A 22,598-nucleotide genomic window follows, 5' to 3' on the forward strand; every position below is an offset into this window, starting at 1 on the left:
GGACCGAGAGGAGGAATTGGCTTTGGTCTCCCGATAAAATTAAGCATCCCGTGTTCGCCCCGAACACACAACTTAATTTTATCAATAATAATTCATTCAACTAGAGAACTATTATTGAACTACCGCACCAATCTCAAATTATATTTTTGGGCTCTTTCTTATTATGAGTGTGTTAGTCTCCCTGTGTTTAAGATATCGAATGTCCACTAATTAAGTGAGTTACTGACAACTCATTTAATTAATATCTTAATCCAAGAGTAGTACCACTCAACCTTATCATCATGTCGGACTAAGTCCACCTGCAGGGTTTAACATGACAATCCTTATGAGCTCCTCTTGAGGCATTATCAACCTAGTATCTCTAGGACACAGTTTCCTTCTATAATCAACAACACACACTATAAGTGATACCATTTCCCAATTTATCGGGCTTATTGATTCATCGAACTAAATCTCACCCATTGATAAATTAAAGAAATAAATATCAAATATATGTGCTTATTATTATATTAGGATTAAGAGCACACACTTCCATAATAACTGAGGTCTTTGTTCCTTTATAAAGTTAGTATAAAAGAAACGACCTCAAATGGTCCTACTCAATACACTCTAAGTGTACTAGTGTAATTATATAGTCAAGATAAACTGATACCTAATTACACTACGACCTTCTAATGATTTGTTTCTTTCCATTTTGGTCGTGAGCTACTGTTTATAATTTATAAGGTACTGATAACATTGTCTTCTGCATGTAACACCACATGCTATGTTATCTATAATATAAATTAATTGAACAACTACAAACAAATGTAGATAATTTGACCAAATGTGATTCTTTATTCAGAACAAATGTTTACAAAAGCTTAGGCTTTCAGTATACACTCCAACAATCTCCCACTTATACTAATGACTAAGCTGCCATATCTTCTACCATACATCTGATTCTCATTCCCTCCACATGTCGATCGAAAGCTTTCGCCGGAAGGGCCTTAGTGAAAGGATCTGCCAGGTTATCTGCTGATGCAATCTTGGCGATGACAACTTTTCCTCGCTTCACGTTATCTCGTATCAGGTGGTACTTGCGCTGTATATGCTTACTTGACTTATGAGCTCGTGGTTCCTTCGAGTTTGCAACAGCACCGCTATTATCACAATAAATTGTGATGATTTTGGGCAAACCAGGAATCACATCTAAGTCCATTAGAAAGTTTCTGAGCCATACTGCTTCTTTAGCTGCTTCAGAAGCTGCTACATACTCAGCTTCCATGGTTGAGTCGGAAACGCATTTCTGCTTAACACTCCTCCATGAAATGGCTCCACCTCCTAAAGTAAACACATAGCCTGATGTAGACTTAGTGTTGTCCCTATCTGATTGGAAATCTGAATCCGTGTAACCCACAGGGAGCAAATCATCTGCTTGATAAACTAGCATATAATCTCTAGTCCTTCTCAGGTACTTTAATATATGCTTTACCGTAGTCCAATGTCCTTGTCCAGGGTTACTCTGATATCTGCTAACCATGCCCACGGCAAAACAGATATCAGGTCTCGTACATAGCATTGCATACATTAAGCTTCCTACAGCCGAAGCATAAGGAACTGCTTTCATGTCCTCTATCTCCTTTGATGTCTTCGGAGACATCTCTTTAGATAGAGAAAGGATTGTATCTATATATGAAGCTTGGGACAGACACAACATTCTTTTCTTATGATCCCTTATTACTTTGATCCCAAGAATGTGTGCACAATCTCCTAAGTCCTTCATATCAAATTGTTCGGATAACCATACCCTTACGTCTGATAATACCTTGACATTGTTGCCAATTAACAAAATATCATCTACGTATAGTACAAGAAATACCACCACATTTCCGTTACACTTCTTGTATACACAAGACTCATCCGGACACTGAATAAATCCATATGACTGGATTACTTCATTAAACCGGATGTTCCAAGACCTTGAAGCTTGCTTCAGTCCATAAATGGACCGATTGAGCTTACACACTAGATGCTCGTTGCCTTTTTCAATGTATCCTTCTGGTTGCTTCATATGGATGTTCTCTTCAAGACTTCCATTAAGGAAAGTTATCTTGACATCCATTTGCCAAATCTCATAATCCATATGAGCAGCAATAGATAAGAGTATCCACATAGACTTAAGCATGGCTACCGGTGAAAAGGTCTCCTCATAATCGATTCCCTCTTTCTGAGTGTACCCTTTCGCAACAAGCCTAGCTTTGAAGGTTTCTACCTTCCCGTCTGTCCATCTTTTCCTTTTGTAGATCCACTTGCATCCAACGGCTTTTACACCATCAGGTGGTTCTACAAGCTCCCTGACCTTATTAGAGTACATAGACTCTATTTCAAAATTCATTGCCTTTTGCCAAGATGCTGCATCTATATCTTGGAGTGCTTCGTCATATGTTCGTGGATCATGTTCATGTTTACCCGGGATCAAGTCCGAAGACTCTCCCAAAAACATGAATCTTTCAGGCTACCTTACAACCCTCCCACTACGACGAGGCACTGTCTGTGGTTGTGTATCATGTGTGACACGTGTTGCAGTCTCTTGTGATACTTCATCTTGTACTGTTGGTACTGAAGTAGACGTGTCCTCTCTAAGTTCTTCTAAAACAACTTTGCTACTGGGCTTGTGATCCATTTTATAGTCTTCTTCTAAAAACTAGGCATTGGTGCTAACAATGACCTTCTGGTCTTTAGGACTATAAAATAAACCTCCTTTCGTTCCTTTGGGATACCCTACAAACACGCGAACTTCTGTACGAGATTCTAACTTATCAGCATCTGGTTTCAGCACATGTGCTGGACTACCCCAAATCCGAATATGTCTTAGACTGGACTTTCGCCCATTTCACAATTCTGTGGGAGTAGAAGAAACTGATTTAGAAGGTACTAAGTTCAGAATGTACACTGCTATTTACAGAGCATATCCCCAAAACAAATTTGGTAATTCTGAATAACTCATCATCGATCTAACCATCTCCATAAGATTCATATTCCTTCGTTCTGCCACACCATTCTGTTGGGGTGTACAAGGTGCGGACAGTTGGGATTGAATCCCGGCCTCTGATAAGTAATTCCTAAACTCTCCTAAGAGGTATTCGCCACCACGATCAGATCGTAGTGTCTTGATACTTTTACCTAGTCGTTTTTCCACATCAGCCTTATTCTCTTTGAACTTATCAAAGCACTCAGATTTGCGGCGCATTAGTTAAATATATCCGTATCTTGAATAATCATCTATAAAAGAGACAAAATATTCAAAACCTCCTCTTGCCTGGACAGACATAGGACCACACAAATCAGAATGAACTAATTCTAACACTTCTTTGGCTCTATACCCCTTGGCCTTGAATGACCTCTTGGTCATTTTACCTTCCAAGCAAGATTCACAAGTTGGAAAATTTTCCAACTCTAACGAACTCAAAAGGTCCATTAGCTATAAGCCTCTGAATCCTACTTAAGTTAATATGACCAAGCCTTAGATGCCAAAGATATGCTTGGTTCATTTCCGAAGGTTCTTTTCTTTTATTAGAGTTAGAAGATGAGTTATAAATTTACATGTTTTGCCTTGTGGAAGAAATTGGATTTAAAGTATATAAATTGCAAACTAATGCACCAGAACAGATAATCACTTTATTTCTTTTAATAACTACATCGTTACTGAAAGAAACTGAATATCCATCTAAAAACAGTTTAGAAACTGAAATTAAATTCTTTCTAAAACTGGGTACATAAAGACAATTTCTTAAAACCAAATTTCTATTTCTACTAAAAGATAAGTAGACGTCTCCCACTGCAACAGCCGCCACCTTAGTAGCGTTGCCCATGTAGACGGTAATCTCTCCTTCAGTTAGTCGTCGGGTTTCCTGGAACCCCTGCAGGGAATTGCAGACATGATCAGTGGCTCCCGTATCTACACGCCAGGTGCTGGTAGATAACACCGCTAAACATGTTTCAACAACTAGAGCATGAGATATACCTTTATTGTTCTGATTCCTACGAGGGCAGTCCGCCTTCCAATGCCCTGACTGCTTGCAGATGAAGCACTTTCCCTTCGGCTTCTTCACTCCAGCTTTAAATTCAGTACTCTGAGTTTTATTCACTTTCTTTGCTGAGCCAGCTTGTTTCTTCTTCTTCTTTCCTCTCGGTTTAGAAGTAGAACCATTTTCAGCATAGTGAATTTGAGAATTGTGACGAAATAATCCTTCTGCTGCTTGAAGTTTTGTCAGTAGTTCCGCTAATGAATAAATCCTCTTATTCATATTATAGTTCAAACGGAACTGCACAAAACTTCTAGGTAGCGTTTGGAGGATCATATCGATCTGGGTTTCCCCATCAATTTCTCCTCCAAGGATCTGTATCTCGTTCAGATAAGCCATCATCTTTAGGATATGATCCCTCACAGGAGTACCCTCATGCATGGTGGCTGTCATTATCTTTCTCATGGCTTCTTGCCTAGAAGCCCTATCCTGATGACCAAAGAGTTCCTTGAGATTGTTCATAATATCATAGGTTGTTGGTAAATTTTGATGCTGATGTTGCAATACATTTGACATTGAAGCCAAAATGTAACACCGCGCCATCTCATCTGCTTTTACCCATTTCCAATGATATTCAATCTCCTCTTGGGTAGATTCACCAGTAGGTGCTTCAGGGCATAGCTCAGTCAGTACAAATTTATAGCTTTCAGCAGTAAGAACAATGTCCAGGTTCCTTTTCCAATCTATGTAATTAGGTCCAGTAAGTCTATTCTGTTGAAGTATGATGGACAGTGGGTTGAAAGTCATCCTAAGAATCACAAATAACTTTTCGTCAGAACTCTAAATTTAAAATAATATTGATTCCTCAAACAATATTATTTTAAATTAACCAACACCTCAAAACACCGTGAATTTTGTATGCCACGTTAGTGTGGACGTATACAAATTCAACATTTGTAAAAGGAGGGTTTTAACCCATTAATTTTATTATCTTGTCAACCTAACTTTTTGACAAATAAAATTAATAGTTGGTATCATTTGGTCACACAAATAATAGCAGTGACTCTGATGGGGAGGATACTATTAGATGTATCTAAGTGTATACCATTACTTGACACTAAGTCCATTAATAAGATTATGCCCCTTCCGTTGGTGAAGATCACACGCTCTTAATTAACTTCCTATAGTCATCCAAAAATGGAAGTTTGTTCTAGTGATCTGCAAACAAGCTAATCCATTATGGAGGAAGGCACTCAGAGCCAACGCGCAAGCTTGTTTGCATCACTTACAAACCAGTAATGGAGACCATGGGATTTACTTAAAAATCCCTCTCCCACTTAGTTATTTATAAATGAGGAATTTTAACTATGCTAGCCTACTAAACTTGTAAACTAACATGCACACACAGCACAATATAAAAGCAATAAATAGAAAATCTAATTTTCAACCATTATGGCTTTTATCTCTAGTTGTCCTCCGTGTGTTGTCATCCCAAACTGCTGCCATATTTGGCCTCCGCCACCGGGTCTAGCTGTCGCCTCCATCTTGCTCTTAGTTCCGCTGCGCCTATGGTCCTTAGAAGGTTCCACGCTTTGCAAGATTCGATCCGCGACATTAAATAGAATTTTACATTTTTGATCCTATATTCCATAAAGGGAATGTACATGTATCTAGATCAAAAATAAAATCCTAATAAAACTAAATACAGCTCCTGCTGTATTTTAATACAATCATGCACACACATATAAATGCCCTTGACATGTCCAAGGGTCCAATCACACACATAATAATTAAAAGCCATAATAGTTGGATCCTGCATCCATAAAGTTAGCACATCCTACTATTAACCTGCCTAAATTATGTATGACATGTGCATAATTAACCTAATACCAAATACACAGAGGCAAAAAACCTAGCTCTGATACCAATTGTTGGTTGCTACTCGGAAAGCCTAGAGGTTCCATTGTACAAAAATTTTGTACAAAGGTCTGAACCTTTTCCTAGCTACCATGTGTTCTTTTAAATTAAATTTTGGATCGCCTGCGGAACTTAACACGTTTGATCCAAAACTTAATCTATTTATTTTTTTAGGGTTTGACTTGGATCTCCTGCGGAACTTAACACGTTCGACCCAAATCACCTTAAGTTATTAATTCCATTAAATATTAATTTCCATAATCGGTTCCCAGTACTGACGTGGCGAGGCACATGACCTTCTTGGATATGGGAGCAACCACCACCTACTAGACAAAACCTTTAATAGAAATCTAATATTTAATTTCCTAAAATAACTTTAGGTTAACCGAAAAGAACAATCAAATCACAAGGAAAAATAAAACAAAAGAACACAACTTCGAAAAACCATATTCGAAATACTAGAACGTAAGCCTCTTGTATTTGGTTTTATTTCCATAAATAACTAGTATGATGCGGAAAAGGAAAAACTACTAGTTATACCTTCTAGAAAGACCTCTTGATCTTCTACCGTATTCCTCTTCTAACCTCGGACGTTGTGTGGGCAACGATCTTCCGAGATGAGAAACCACCAACCACCTTCTTCTCCTCCAAGCTAGGTTCGGCCACAATAAGGAAGCTTCACCAAGGAAGAAAATCAAAACGCCATCCAAGTTTCAAGAGATGCTAGCTTTCTCTCCTTCTTCTTCTTCTTCTCCAAGTAGTATCTGGCCACCGCGAGAGCTCCAAGGGGAGAGAGAGATTCGGCCACCACAAGAGGAAGAGAGGGAGAGGATGATGATGGCCGGCCACACCAAGGAACAAAAGAGGGAGAGAAATAATAGAGGTTGTCACCATTGAAGGCACCCTCACCCCTTCTTTTATATTCCTTAGCCTTGGTAAATTAGGAAATTTAATTACAATAAAATTTGCTTAATTTCCTTGACAACAATTAATTAAGAAAAAATAAATAAAATTTCCTAATTAATTGAATTGTGGCCGGCCACCTCATGTAGGAATAAATTAGACAAGTTTTAATCAACAAATTAAAACTTTCTAATTTGTTTCCAGAAATTTTAAAAATAAAATTTCTCTTCAAAAATCTCTTCATGGTTGATAAAAAGAAATTTCTATAATTTTAATTTTTCAACATGTGAATAATTTTTAAAGAGAAAATAAAATATCTCACCAATCTACAAATAAGGAAAGAGATTTAATCTCTTTCTTTAATCTTTTGTAGATCTTTTACAAGAGAGATATTTTAATTTTAATTCTCTTTAATAAATTATATCTTCCACATAATAAAAATTAAAATTAAAATTCTTTTTAATTTAATATGGCCGGCCCCTCTAGCTTGGGTTCAAGCTAGGGCCGACCACCACAATTCATGCTTAGGCCGGCCCTAGCTTGGTTCCCAAGCTAGCTTGGCCGGCCCCCTTTAGGTGGGTATACAAGGTGGGTATAATACTCTATAAATAAGAGGCTACGATAGGGACCGAGAGGAGGAATTGGCTTTGGTCTCCCGATAAAATTAAGCATCCCGTGTTCGCCCCGAACACACAACTTAATTTTATCTATAATAATTCATTCAACTAGAGAACTATTATTGAACTACCGCACCAATCTCAAATTATATTTTTGGGCTCCTTCTTATTATGAGCGTGTTAGTCTCCCTGTGTTTAAGATATCGAATGTCCACTAATTAAGTGAGTTACTGACAACTCATTTAATTAATATCTTAATCCAAGAGTAGTACCACTCAACCTTATCATCATGTCGGACTAAGTCCACCTGCAGGGTTTAACATGACAATCCTTATGAGCTCCTCTTGAGGACATTATCAACCTAGTATCTCTAGGACACAGTTTCCTTCTATAATCAACAACACACACTATAAGTGATATCATTTCTCAATTTATCGGGCTTATTGATTCATCGAACTAAATCTCACCCATTGATAAATTAAAGAAATAAATATCAAATATATGTGCTTATTATTATATTAGGATTAAGAGCACACACTTCCATAATAACTGAGGTCTTTGTTCCTTTATAAAGTCAGTATAAAAGAAACGACCTCAAATGGTCCTACTCAATACACTTTAAGTGTACTAGTGTAATTATACAGTCAAGATAAACTGATACCTAATTACACTACGACCTTCTAATGATTTGTTTCTTTCCATTTTGGTTGTGAGCTACTGTTTATAATTTATAAGGTACTGATAACATTATCTTCTGCATGTCACATCACATGCTATATTATCTACAATATAAATTAATTGAACAACTACAAACAAATGTAGATAATTTGACCAAATGTGATTCTTTATTCAAAACAAATGTTTACAAAAGCTTAGGCTTTCAGTATACACTCCAACACCTTCTAGCCGACCACTGATCACCCTACAAGTGGTATCAGAGCGAGGTTCGCACTTCACCGGACTAACCACCGAGAAGAGCAGCTACAAGAAGATGACTGGCTTGATTGAATGTCCAAAGTTTGAAGGAGAAAGCCTTGGGTACATCACATATTGGATGATGAAGATGGAAGTCTTCTTCAACACAGATTGGGAAACCATGATGGTGATCAAGGACCCGTTCGAAGTCCCAAGAGACAAGAAGGGAAAAAGACTCCGACCATGACATTGGACAGAAGAGCAAACCTCACGTTCGGAGGCAAACTCAAAGGTAATATCAATATTAATAGATATATTGCCGTCTAATGTGATAATTGGTGTAGGTGAATATAAGAATGCCTACGATTTGTGGAGCAAGGTGAAGATGGTTCTACGGGAAGAACCTAAACCTACACAAAAAGAAGAAGAACCCAAGGAGATGGGTTTAATTGCTCAAGTTGAGGAGGAGCAAACGGAAGTTGAGTCACGCTCAACATCCGAGGAGGAAAAGGAAGATGAGATATCATCTACATCCTCAAGAATTAAAGAAAATTCCAAGACAAGTGAAGAAGAAGAAGAGGTCTTGGAAGTGGTCAACCTAGCAAGCACCTCCACCGAAGTGAAGTCAAAGGACCACATAATTTGCTTCGAGTGCAATGAGAAGGGATACTACAAGAGTAGGTGTCCAATGGGTAAGAAGAAGGTAAATCCTAAACTCATTCAAGTTAATTTGAATACTAACAAGGGTTGTAGGAATGAAGAAACCCAAGGAAGGATGATGCGCATCATATGCTTCACGTGTGGAGAGAAGGGCCACTACCACACCAAATGTCCCAAGAAGGGAGATATTAAGAAGCTAGCACATCTAAAGAAATGGGAGAAGAAGGAGAGAAGCAAGTGTCAAGGGGGAGCTTCAAGGGTAAGGGAGGTATACCCTAACTTGAATCGTAATTCAAATTCTTATACTCCCATGCATGCTAGGAAAAATAATGATTATCATTTTGTAGCCATGCAAAATTTTGGATTTAAATATCATGATAGGAATAGGATAATTATAGATCATAACCCTAGGAGAACAATTCATGATAAAATTAGAAATGGTAGACCCAAGGAGACACAAGGCATTAATCCCAAGAAGGGAAGACATATGCCTAGAAAAATGGGTAGGTCTAGGAATGTCTAATATGGACATGTTGACTCTAGGTTTAGGAACCTAGAAAGGGAAAATCAAGCTTTGAAGGCAAAGCTTGATAAGTTGGAGAAAACCCTAGAAAGATTCAATGTTGGATCTAAGGGTTTAAGTATGGTGTTGGGTAGTCAAAGACCCAACAATGATAGATCGGGTTTGGGATACTGATCTAGTGTCTCTAATGCTAAGGGAAAGTCTTATGCTAGGGTTGCATATGACTATAGCAAGGAGAAGTCAATAAATGGCAAGGGAAAGCCATTTAATGGTAAGAATAAATTAACCAAGGACAAATGTCCAAGGTTAAGAAGGTTAGGTTTGTAGGCCAAGTGTCACCGGAGTTGCACCGATGTAGCCTAGCGATTGTGGATGAGTCACCTAGGGAGGTGGCTAAGGCTAAGGGCTCTAGGGGGAGCTCAAAGAGTCAAATTGGGACCTATGGCTAATGGATCTCAGGTGGGTACTACTTGGGAGTCTAGAGAAGCCATGGAGTGTGCCAAATGATTTGGAGACGGACTTGAGTCTCAAACCTAGGGATTTGGCACACATGGTTTGTGTTTCATGCAAGGAATATGATGTTAGGGTTATATTGCATGATAATTGGTTTTGGATGTATAGATGCCATATAAACCAATGCTAGGGATGCATTATGGGTTGGTATGGGCAGATACATCAAGAGGAAGCTAAAACTAGGACTTAGGTCAAGGTTCAATTGAACCATTTAGCTAGTTTTGGATTTTATGTCAATCTTAGGATTAGTGATAGATATATTTTGTAATGTATTTTTCCCAAGTAGACAAGGGTATAATAGACCTCTCCACAAAAGTTGAGGATATTTGGAGATCTATGGAATTTCTAGTGTATTTCTAAAGTTGGCCTGAAAAGGTTGATTTTTGCAGAAATAGGGTACTACTCGACTGGTGTAGATACCAGTCGACTGGTAACAGTATTTTTCGACCATAGAATGCTTCTGTAAGGTTGTGTCGAAGGGGGCAGTCGACTGGTACCAAAGGGCAGTCGATTGATACCAGCTTGAAAGTGTTTTTCAGCACTGTTCTTGACCGTGCCAACTCGTTTAGATGTATGAGATCCATGGAGGATAAATACATGAGTTTAGGATCTATTTGGATGATAAGTTTCCAACAATTGGGATATTGTTGAGAGAACTTTTTGGATGTTAGGCAAAGGGGGAGAAGTAAGGTTTAGTTGGAAAACCTTAAGTGTCTTTGCGTAGGGGGAGCCATGTGATAGGTTTTTAAAAATCCCTGTGGGAAAATCCTAGCTCATTGGGGAGCTTAGGTGTAGGGGGATCCTTGTGATAGGTTTCAATACATGTTTACATTTTGTTTCAGCAGTGTAATTCAAAGTGTGTAGCCTTGGCAACGTAAGTCCATTCGGCAGTGTAAGCCCAAGTGTGTAGCCTTGTCAACGTAAGTCTATTCGGCGGTGTAAGTCCAAGTGTGTAGCCTTGGCAACGTAAGTCCATTCGATAGTGTAAGTCCAAGTGTGTAGCCTTGGCAATGTAAGTCCATTGTTTCTTTTAGCATGTTTATTTTCTATATTTTTTCCCTAACTTAAACGTATTGCCAAACATCAAAAATGGAGAGATTGTTGGAGCAATCCCAATGGTCCGTGCGACCATGTGTTTTTGTGTTTTGGCAAAGGGTTTAAGTTAGGATTGCCCTCGTTATTTGATATGTGTATGTGAGTGTGCAGGTTTGCAGGATACACATGTGATTCAGCTTGATGGCTTCGGGTCCGGTGAAGGATGGAGCATCCAAGGGACCATGGATAAGGCAGCAAGGACAAGGGCTGAGGGAAGCGACTTCGAGGCATACGCGAAGGATGACATTGTGGATGAGCCACAAGCTTGGATGCATCCGAGGGACGAGAGTCAAAGGAAGTAGGCTTGAAGGCAAGAGGTCAAAGCTGCAAAGAAGAGTCAAGTGAATCGTGAGGGTCCGAGTGCTGAGAGAAATGTACTCGGGATGGCGACCCTAGGTATAGGGTTGTACCAGTTGACTGGTACTGGGATCAGTCGACTGGTGGTGAGCACAGAAGCTCTTTGTGCTCGAAACAGCTAGGATCAGTCGACTGGTCCTGGGACCAATCGACTGGTCCTGGGACCAATCGACTAGTAGATAGTCGTTGGCATGCCGTTGGGCTGGCACCAGTCGACTAGTGCAAGGACCAGTCAACTGGTAACGGGCAAATCAGCTTGCTAATTTCTTCCAAGCTCTATAAGAAGGAGCATGGGATGGCCGACCAAGGTGCCAAAATTAGACTTGGTTAAAGCCTAATTAGCAGTCACCAAAGTGCTCAAGGTTCTCTTGTGTCCAAGTGTTCTTGGTTGGTGTTGTGATGAGGTTTCTCCACCCACAAGGAGTTGCTTGAGTAGCCGGAGTTTACCGGGGGCTAATCCACCAAAGGATAGGGATCGCCCACCTTACGGACAGCCGTGGAGTAGGAGCAAGTTATCTCCAAACCACGTTACATCGACGTGTATTGGTTTGCATTCTTTCCTTTAGTATTTAGCTTTCGTATTTGTGTTTGTATTATTGTATTTCTGCTTGCGCAACTAACAAATACGTAGGAAGCATTCGATTTTGGGGGCACATCTATTCAACCCCCCTTCTAGCCGGCCACCGATCACCCTACAGTTACAATCAGAGTCAAGGTGCTTCAGGAGGACTAACCGTCGAACGAAGCAATGAAATAATGGCCGGACCGAGTATCTACCCTCTGAAGTTCGAAGGGGAATTTGCTAGCAGGAAAATGTGAATGCAGGTATTTTTAAAACCGATTTTCACTTAATGTTAATTATGGAATTCGATTTTACAGCACCGGAAGGTAAAGAGAAATATCAGTGGTCGAAAAAGGAGCAGGCCGACTACATGACAAACGGCAAAGCAGAGCACCATCTGCTGAGCGTTCTACCACCACAAGAAGTCAACCGAATCGGTAACTACGACTCAGCAAAGGAACTATGGGAAAAGTTCCTTGAGCTGCACGAAGGGACGTCCGAAGCCAATCTCGCTAGATGGGATCTACTTCGCAATCAGCTCACTAGCCTGCGACTTGGGGAAGACGAGACAGTTGCGCTTCTGCACTCGAGAATTAAAGAAATCATCACCGAAATTTTGAATCTCAGAGAAAAGGTAAGTAACCGAAATTCACTCAGGTACACACTAAACTCTTTTCCTAGAAATACGAAATGGGCATCACTAGTAGATGCCTTTTATATTTCTAAAGATTTAGAAAAAAATACTTTGGAAGAATTATTCTTGATATTTGAAGTGCACGAATCAAGATGTGCAGGTACGAAGGAGCCCAAGAACAACGTCGCCCTCAAAGCATCGAGAGATGAACCTAAGCCCAACAACAACTTCTCTCGACGACGAGGAAATGGTAATGATGGTAAGACGATTCAAGAATCTTTGTAAGTCTAGAAAAACTAACCATCCGCAGGGTAGAAAGAAAAAGACCATCCGCTGCTACCATTACGATGAGGAAGGGCATGTCAAGGACAACTGCCCCAAGCTAAATAGCAAGGATAAAGATAAAGGTAAAAAGTCTATCCAAAAGCACAAGGTCCTAAAGGCGACGTGGGATGATACGTCATTCGAATTGGATGTCGAGGATTTCTCCGGACTTGTATTAATGGCGAGTCATCAACATGACGACTATGATTCAAGCTCTTTCGGAATGAGCATCAAGAGCATCGATGAAGGGGGAGCTATGTCAGAAGAAAGCAACAGTTTAGGGGGAGAAACGGACAACGAGATTGACATGGTAAGTCATGTACGATCTCTTCCTCCCGGCAAACTATTTAAGTTTATTAAATTGTTAACTAAGGATTGCTATAAATTTGAAAAGGAAATTAATAATTTAAAAATAATATTAGCTAAATCTTGCCTAATAGAAGAATTTGACAAGATTAAATTAGAAAATGAAAAATTAAAAGTAGAAAATGATAATTTAAAAGTACAAATAAATAACTTGAAAAACCATGCATGCTCATCTAATACCAATGTTAGAAAATTTAACAATGTAAATTGGTATTTTAGGTATCATAAGGGACAAATTAGGAACATTTCAAAAAGATATGTCCCTAAGAAATTCTTAGTTAATCCAGTTCGTTGGAATCTATATTGAGTTCCTAAGTCTTGCTTAATCTAAATTTTAATCGAATTTAGCGCTCTCAGCGAGAAAATTAAATAATGAGTTTCTTTATGAGGCTTTGTCTAAGGAAGTGTTTGTTGCTCCAATAACCAAGAAGGCCTAGTGCCTCGCCACGACCTGGAAGTCAAAATATTGAAATAAAATGTTTAATTAACTTTCTGATAAAGCATTAAAGTTGAAATTTAATAATGTTTTAAAAAGTCTTTTTAACATTTTTTTAGAAAGTTTGTCAAACATATTTTTTAAAAAAAAAATATTTTTACATAAGTTAAAATTTATTCTGATTAGAAATTTCTGCTTAATTTTTCTTAGGAAAATTTTCAAAAATATTTTTGCAAAGTTGCCTAAGTCAGAGTTTTTTTTAAAAAAAATTCTCTTACATAAAGTTACACTTAAAAAATTTTCTTACTTAAAGTTTACTTAGAATTTTTTTTTACTTAGAGACTCTTTATGTGGAAATTATTGCAAACTTTTTCAAAGTTTTCAAAATTTTTACCCTTTGAGTTTTTCCTAAAACCCCAATTTTTTATGTGATCAAAGGGGGAGAAGGAAAAGTATAAGTCTAGGGGGAGGTAGACCAATTTTTTCTATCTTTTTGCACCTTATTTCAAAATTAGTTAGTTTATTTATTATGTCTATTTAACCTAGCTTAACTTGGGTTGCTCACATCAAAAAGGTGGAGATTGTTGGAACCCCAAGGTTATTTTCGTGTGATCAACAAGTTAAGTTAGGTCCTGTGTGTTTTTAACCTTGTGTCTACGTGTGCAGGATCTTAGGAGCACAGGTAGTCGAGCGGAAGACACAGCTAGCGAGAAGGACGACACGTGGTGCGTCCGAGGGATGAGGTGCTGTAAAAGAGTACACCGACAGACGAGAAGGAAGCGTGTGGTGGTTCTGAGGGCTGAGAAGCCGGAGCAGAAGACTGCTTGGGGAGCAAGAGACGCCGCTAGCGAGACAGGGTACGACCGAGGGACGAAGACTGCGGATAAGTACGCTTGCGGACGAGAAGGAAGCATGCGACGATTCCGAGGGATGAGAAGGCAGAGCAGAAGCCTGCTCGAGAAGACCGGAAGTTGGGTTCAGGTGAGCTCTATTCCGGATGGCTGAGATCACCCAAACGAGCGAAAGACTCGGACTGAGGCAAACGGAGCCGGAGAAGAAGACCCGGGCTGAAACAGTCATCGATGTTGACTTTCCCCTTCCGGGGCACCTGAAACTGTCCGGGGCACCTAGAACAGTCCGAGGCGCCCGGAATAGTCTGAGGTGCCTGGACCAAAAATTTTATCACCCCTAGGGCGCCTAAAACCTTTCGGGGTGCCCCGACCAAGGCTATAAATATAGCCTTGGTCCAGAAGCTTTATATCAACTCAGAAACTGTGTAATCCAACACTTGTGCGCCTCATTTTTAGTTGGTTTCTTTCTTTTTGCGCTTCACTAGTGTAAGAGAATTCTCTGCCTAAAGGAGTATTTAGTGCTACACTTTTCTTGGATTAACAACCTCCCCAGTTGTAACCAAGTAAAAATCCTCTTGCCTCTTCTTTCTATTTATTGCCTTCATTTATTTTGCAAGTGTTAGTTTAAGAAAAGTCGAGAAGGGTTGTGTTTTTATTTTTTCAGGCTATTCAACCCCCCTTCTAGCCGACCGCCGCGATCCAACAAGGAGGGCACTTGGATCCAATGAATATCAATTGTTGTACAAGGAGCTACTTCAATCCTCCTTTTATAAGTTGTTGAGGGTACCTCCAATAGCCTCTAGGGTTCCTCCAACATCAGTTCTCAACCCCTCCGCCTCGGAGATAATAAACTCCACTTTCAGTGATTTTTATCCTTCTAAGGGTCCCTTCATCGACCTTTAAGCCCCCTCCAACCTCCAACCACAACAAACTGGCTGGTCTTTGCGAGCTTTGCTCTTATGCTGTGTGAGGGCGCCTCTAACACTTTTTTATAGGTTGTTGAGGGCACCTCCAATAGCCTCTAGGGTTCCTCCAACATCAGCTCTCATCCCCTCCGCCTCGAAGATAATAAACTCCACTTCCGGTGGGTTTTATCCTTCTAAGGGCGCCTTCATCGACCTTTGAGCCCCCTCCAACCTCCAACCGTAGCGAACTAGATGGTCTTTGCAAGCTTTGCTCTTATCTTGTGCAAGGGTGCCTCTAACACTTCTGAGGTGCCTCCAACCCTCACTCCAGTGTGCCTCCAACCGCTAGGAGGTGCCTCAGCGACTTTTGCTCTAGGGCGCCTCCAATCGCTAGGAGGCGCCTCAAGCACTATTGACTTACTTCACTTAACAACTTGCAATCTATTGATTACCTCTTGACCCACCAAGTCTTCTGGCCAATTGTCAAGTCCGTAAACCCAATTGGACTTCAGCCAGCTATCAAGCCCCGCAGACCCAGCTAACTTCTCACCAAATATCAGGTCAGCCTTTTGATCTATCTACGCTTTGCACCAACTCTCGGGTCGTCAAACCTAGTTGGGTTTCAGCCTGATGTTAAATCTCCAGACCTGTTAATTCCTGCATGCTCGGTAAATGCATTAGATCATAAAAACAACTAACTTAACTTGTTTGTCATTCATCAAAATCTAAATTAGACCATTAGTGCATATTGCACAAACACTTTGGTCGTGGCTGGGAGAAGTTTGTTGCCACCAAAGGATATTCACATATCTCCATAATAGTATGATATTGCCCATTTTGGGCCTAGAACCTCATGGCTTTCCTCTTGGGCTCTACCCAAAAGGTCTTATTCTAATGGAGATATCTTACATCCTTTTAAATTCATGATCTTTACTAAATCTTTTCAATATGAGACTTTGATTGAATCCCCAACAATCCTCCCTTCAAATGAAGGACCACAATTTCTCTCATGGTCAGGGCCTCACGTGAGCATCTAATCACTCTTGACCTACTTCGGGTCTCCCCGTTAGCATCTGATCATCCTGACCTATTCCCAACCTTCCCCTAAGCATCCGCATCTAGTCACCCTGACCTGCTTTAGGCCTCCCTGTAAGATGCCAGTCACCCTTGTTGGTTAGTCCTAGGAAAACGTACTGGTTCCACTGTACAAAAATTTTATATAAGTGTCGAACCTTTCCTTAAATAACCTATTGTGTTCTTTCGAAGTTAAATTAGGAATCACAGATGGAACTTAACATCATTGATTCCAAATTTAACTTATCTGTTCTTAATGGTTTAGATTTGAATCGCAAGCGAAACTTAACACTATTGATTCAAATTCACCTATGTTATTAATTTCATTAAATATTAATTTCTAATATTGGCTTCCAGGACTACATGGCGAGGCACATGACCTTCTTGGATATGGGAGCAACCACCACCGCCTAGACAAAGCCTTTTAAGGAAAGTTAATATTTAATTTCCTTAAATAACTCAAGGTTAACCAAAAAGAAAAATCGAATCACAAATTCGAAAAACAAAGAAAACACAAACTCGAAAAATAAATTCAAGAAACTAGATCTAATACCTCTTGTGTTTGGAATTCTTACAAAAAGAAATAACTAGCATGATACGGAAGATAATTGCTAATTATACCTTCTCTTTGTATGCTAATGACCTCGAGATCTTCTGCCGTATTCCTCGCCTCGCCTTGGACGTCGTGTGGGCGACGATCCTCCAAGATGAATACCACCCAAAAGCTTTCCTCCTCTTCCTCTAAAATCCGGCCACCACCACCACCAAGGAGAAGAGAGCAAAAGGGAAAAGAAGAGGGAAGCGGGAGGGTCTGCCACACCAAAATCTCCAAGCAAGAGAATAAGAATTGTGTCTCATGAGACCTCCTCACCCCTTCTTTTAGATTACTTGCCCAAGGCAAATAAGGGAAGAATTTTTACAAAAATTAAAATCTTCCTCATGGTTTTCCTTTTCCCTTTTTATTTTCCTTTTCTTTCCTCTTGATTGAATCAATCACCAAATCATTGGATGATGATTTTAATTTTATTTTAATTTGGCCGGCCACCTTGCTTGGGCACCAAGCAAGGGTGGTCGGCCCCTTTAAAGAGGAAGGAAATATATTTTTTATAAAATTTTACAAGAAGAAAAACTCTTATAAAATTTTACAATTTCTCTTTCCTAAAGAAGGAGTTAAAAAAGGAAAGTTTTAAAAATTAAAACCATGTTTTAAAAATTTAAAACTTCTCTTATAAAATTTCCTTCTTTAACATGGTGATAGAAAATTAAATTTTAAAACTTCTTTTCCTTTTTTTTCCTAAACCATGAGGATGGTTAAAAAAGGAAAGTTTTAAAACTTTTAAACTTTCTTTTAATACATGTGGCCTAATTCAAATAAGGAATGTTTTTAAATTTAAAATCTCTCTTTTAAAACTTATAGTTTTCTACAAAGAGAAGATTTTAAAATTCAAAACACCCCTCCTTGTTTGAATTATTGTGGTCGACCCCCTCTTGCTTAGGCACCAAGCAAGGGGCCGACCCCTTAAGAGGATATGGTGGCCGACCATTGCTTGGTCACCAAGCAATGGCCTGGCCCTCTTCTTAGACACCAAGATGGGCCTTTCTTTGGATGGACTTAAGGCTTTAATAAGGCTACGACAGGGACCTAGAGGAGAAATTGGTTTTGGCCTTCCGATGAGCTTGAGTATCCCGTGTTCACCCCGAACACACAACTCAAGTTAATCAATAATAACTCATTTCACTAGAGAGTTATTATCGCACTACCGCACCAATCCCAAATTACATTATGGGCTCCTTCTTATCATGAGTGTGTTAGTCTCCCTGTGTTTAAGATAACGAATGCCCACTAATTAAATAAGTTACTGACAACTCACTTAATTAATATCTAGCTCCAAGAGTAGTACCACTCAACTTTATTATCATGTGGGACTAAGTCCACCTGCAGGGTTTAACATAACAATCCTTATGAGCTCCTCTTGGAGACATTCTCAACCTAGATAACTAGGACACAGATTCCTTCTATAATCAACAACACACACTATAAGTAATACCATTTCCCAACTTATCGGACATATTGATTTATCGAGCTAAACCTCACCCTTTAATAAGTCAAAGAAATAAATATTAAATATATGTGCTTGTTATTATATTAGGATTAAGAGAGCACAGTTCCATAATAACTAAGGTCTAGTTCTTTTATTAAGTTAGTACAAAAAGAACTTACCTAAAATGGTCCTATTCAATACACTTAGAGTGTACCAGTATAATTTATTAATCAAGATAAACTAATACTTAATTACACTATGACTATTCTGATAGTTTGTTCCTTTCCATCTTAGTCGTGAGTAACTGTTTATAATTTATAAAGAACCGATAACATGATCTTTTGTGTGTGACACCACACACCATGTTATCTACTTTATAAATTAATTGAACAACTATATTCAATAAATAAATAGAGACATTTGACCAATGTGATTCTTTTATTTCAAAAATAAATGTTTACAAAAGTTAGGCTTTTAGTATACACTCTAACAATCTCCCACTTATACTAAAAGACTAAGCTGCCATATCTGCTGCCATACATCTGATTCCCATCTCCTTCACATGCCAATCAAAAGCTTTCGCCGGAAGGGCCTTAGTGAAAGGATCTGCCAGGTTATCTACTAATGCAATATTGGCGACGACAACTCCTCCTCGCTTGACGATGTCTCGTATCAGGTGGTACTTGCCCTGTATATGTTTACTTGTCTTATGGGCTAGTGGTTCCTTCGAGTTTGCAACTGCACCGCTATTATCACAATAAATTGTGATGATTTTGGGCAAACCAAGAATCACATCTAAGTCCATTAGAAAGTTCCTGAGTCATACAGCTTCTTTGGCTGCCTCAGAGGCTGCCACATACTTAGCTTCCATGGTTGAGTCTGAGACGCATTTCTGCTTAACACTCCTCCATGCAATGGCTCCACCTCCTAGAGTAAACACATAGTCTGACGTAGACTTACTATTGTCCCTATATGATTGGAAGTCCGAATCTGTGTAACCCACAGGGAGCAAATCCTCTGCTTGGTAGACTAGCATATAATCTCTAGTCCTTCTCAGATACTTCAATATATGCTTTACAGCAATCCAATGTCCTTGTCTAGGGTTACTCTGATATCTGCTAACCATGCCCACGGCAAAACAGATATTAGGTCTCGTACACAGCATTGCATACATAAGGCTTCCTAAAGTCGAAGCATAAGGAACTGCCTTCATATCCTCCATCTTCTTTGATGTCTTCGGAGACATCTCTTTAGATAAGGCTACTCCATGCCTAAAAGATAAGAAACCTTTCTTGGAGTTCTGCATGCCAAAATGAGCAAGGATCGTATCTATATATGAAGCTTGAGATAGGCACAACATTCTTTTCTTGAGATCCCTTATGACTTTGATCCCAAGAATGTGTGCATATTCTCCTAAGTCCTTCATATCAAATTGTTTGGACAACCATACCCTTACGTTCGATAATACCTTGACATTGTTGCCATTTAACAAAATATCATCTACGTATAGTACTAGAAATATCACCACGTTTCCGTTACACTTCTTGTATACACAAGACTCATCCGGACACTGAATAAATCCATATGACTTGATTACTTCATTAAACTGGATGTTCCAAGATCTTGAAGCTTGCTTCAGTCCATAAATGGATCGATTGAGCTTGCACACTAGATGCTCTTTGCCCTTTTCAATGAACCCTTCTAGTTGATTCATATGGATGTTTTCTTCAAGACTTCCATTAAGGAAAGTTGTCTTGACATCCATTTGCCAAATCTCATAATCCATATGAGCGGCAATGGATAAGAGTATCCGGATGGACTTAAGCATGGATACCGACGAAAAGGTCTCCTCATAATCGATTCCCTCTATCTGAGTGTACCCTTTTGCAATAAGCCTTGCTTTGAAGGTTTCTACCTTCCCGTCTGTCCCACTTTTCCTTTTGTAGATCCACTTGCATCCAACGACTTTTACACCATCAGGTGGTTCTACAAGCTCCTAGACCTTATTAGAATACATAGATTCTATTTCAGAATTCATTACCTTTTGCCAAGATACTGCATCTATATCTTGGAGTGCTTCGTCATATGTCCGGGGATCAGGTTCATGTTTGCCCGGGATCAAGTCTGAAGACTCTCCCAAAAACATGAATCTCTCAGGTTGCCTTACAACCCTCCCACTACGACGAGGCACTGTCGGTGGTTGTGTAACATGTGTGACATGTGTTGCAGTCTCTTATGGTACTTCATCTTGTACTGTTGGTACTAAATTAGACGTGTCCTCTCTAAGTTCTTCTAGAACAATTTTGCTACTGGGCTTGTGGTCCATTATATAGTTTTCTTCTAAAAACTGGGCATCGGTGCTAACAATGACCTTCTGGTCTTTAGGACTATAAAATAAACCACCTTTCATTCCTCTAGGATAACCCACAAACATGTGCACTTCTGTACAAGATTCTAACTTATCAGCATCTGGATTTAGCACATGTGCTGGACTACCCTAAATTTGAATATGTCTTAGACTGGGCTTTCGCCCATTCCACAATTCTATGGGAGTAGAGGATACTGATTTAGAAGGTACTAAGTTCAGAATGTGCGCTGCTATTTCCAAAGCGTATCCCAAAACGAATTTGGTAATTCTGAATAACTCATCATCGATCTAACCATCTCCATAAGAGTCCTATTCCTTCGTTCTGCCACACCATTCTGTTGGGGTGTACTAGGTGCGAACAACTGGGATTGAATCCCGGCCTCTGATAAGTAATTCCTAAACTCTCCTAAGAGGTATTCACCACTACGATCAGACCGTAGTGTCTTGATACTTTTACCAAGACGTTTCTCCACATCAGCCTTGTACTCTTTGAATTTATCAAAGCACTCAGACTTGCGGCGCATCAGGTAAATATATCCGTATCTTGAATAATCGTCTATAAAAGAGATAAAATATTCAAAATCACCTCTTGCCTGGATAGACATAGGACCACACAAATCAGAATGAACCAGTTCTAACGCTTCTTTGGCTCTATACCCCTTGGCCTTAAAAGGTCTCTTGGTCATCTTACCTTCCAAGCAAGATTCACAGGTTGGAAAATTTTCCAACTCCAATGGACCCAAGAGTCCATCAGCTATGAGTCTTTAAATCCTACTTAAGTTAATATGACCAAACCTTAGATGCCAAAGATACGTTTGGTTCATCTCCAAAGGTTCTTTTCTCTTATTAGAGTTAGAAGATGTGTTATTAATTTTCATATTTTGGTTTGTGGGAGAAATTGGATTTAAAGTATATAAATTACCAACCAATGCACTAGAATAGATAATCACCTTATTTCTCTTTATAACCACATTGTTACTAAAAGAAACAGAATATCCATCCACATACAGTTTAGAAACTGAAATTAAATTCTTTCTAAAACTGGGTACATAAAGATAATTTCTTAAAATCAAACTTCTATTCCTATCAAAAGATAAGTAGACGTCTCCCACTGCAACAGCCGCCACCTTAGTAGCATTGCCCATGTAGACAGTTATCTCTCCTTCAAATAGTCGTCAGGTTTCCTAGAACCCCTGCAAAGAATTGCAGACATGATCAGTGGCTCCCGTATCTACACACCAGGTACTGGTAGATAACACTGTTAAACATGTTTCAACTACTAGAGCATGAGATATACCTTTATTGTTCTGATTTCTACGAGGATAATCCGCCTTCCAATGTCCAGACTACTTGCAGATGAAGCACTTACCCTTCGGCTTCTTCATTCCAGCCTTTTGTCATGTACTCTGAGGTTTATTCACTCTCTTTGCTGAAAAGACCTGTTTCTTCTTCTTCTTGCCTTTCGACTTAGAAGTAGAATCATTTTCAACATAGTGAATCTGAGAACTGTGACGAAATATAACTTCTGC

Source organism: Zingiber officinale, chromosome 2B (genome assembly GCF_018446385.1).
Source record: "Zingiber officinale cultivar Zhangliang chromosome 2B, Zo_v1.1, whole genome shotgun sequence".
Taxonomy (NCBI): Eukaryota; Viridiplantae; Streptophyta; class Magnoliopsida; order Zingiberales; family Zingiberaceae; genus Zingiber; species Zingiber officinale.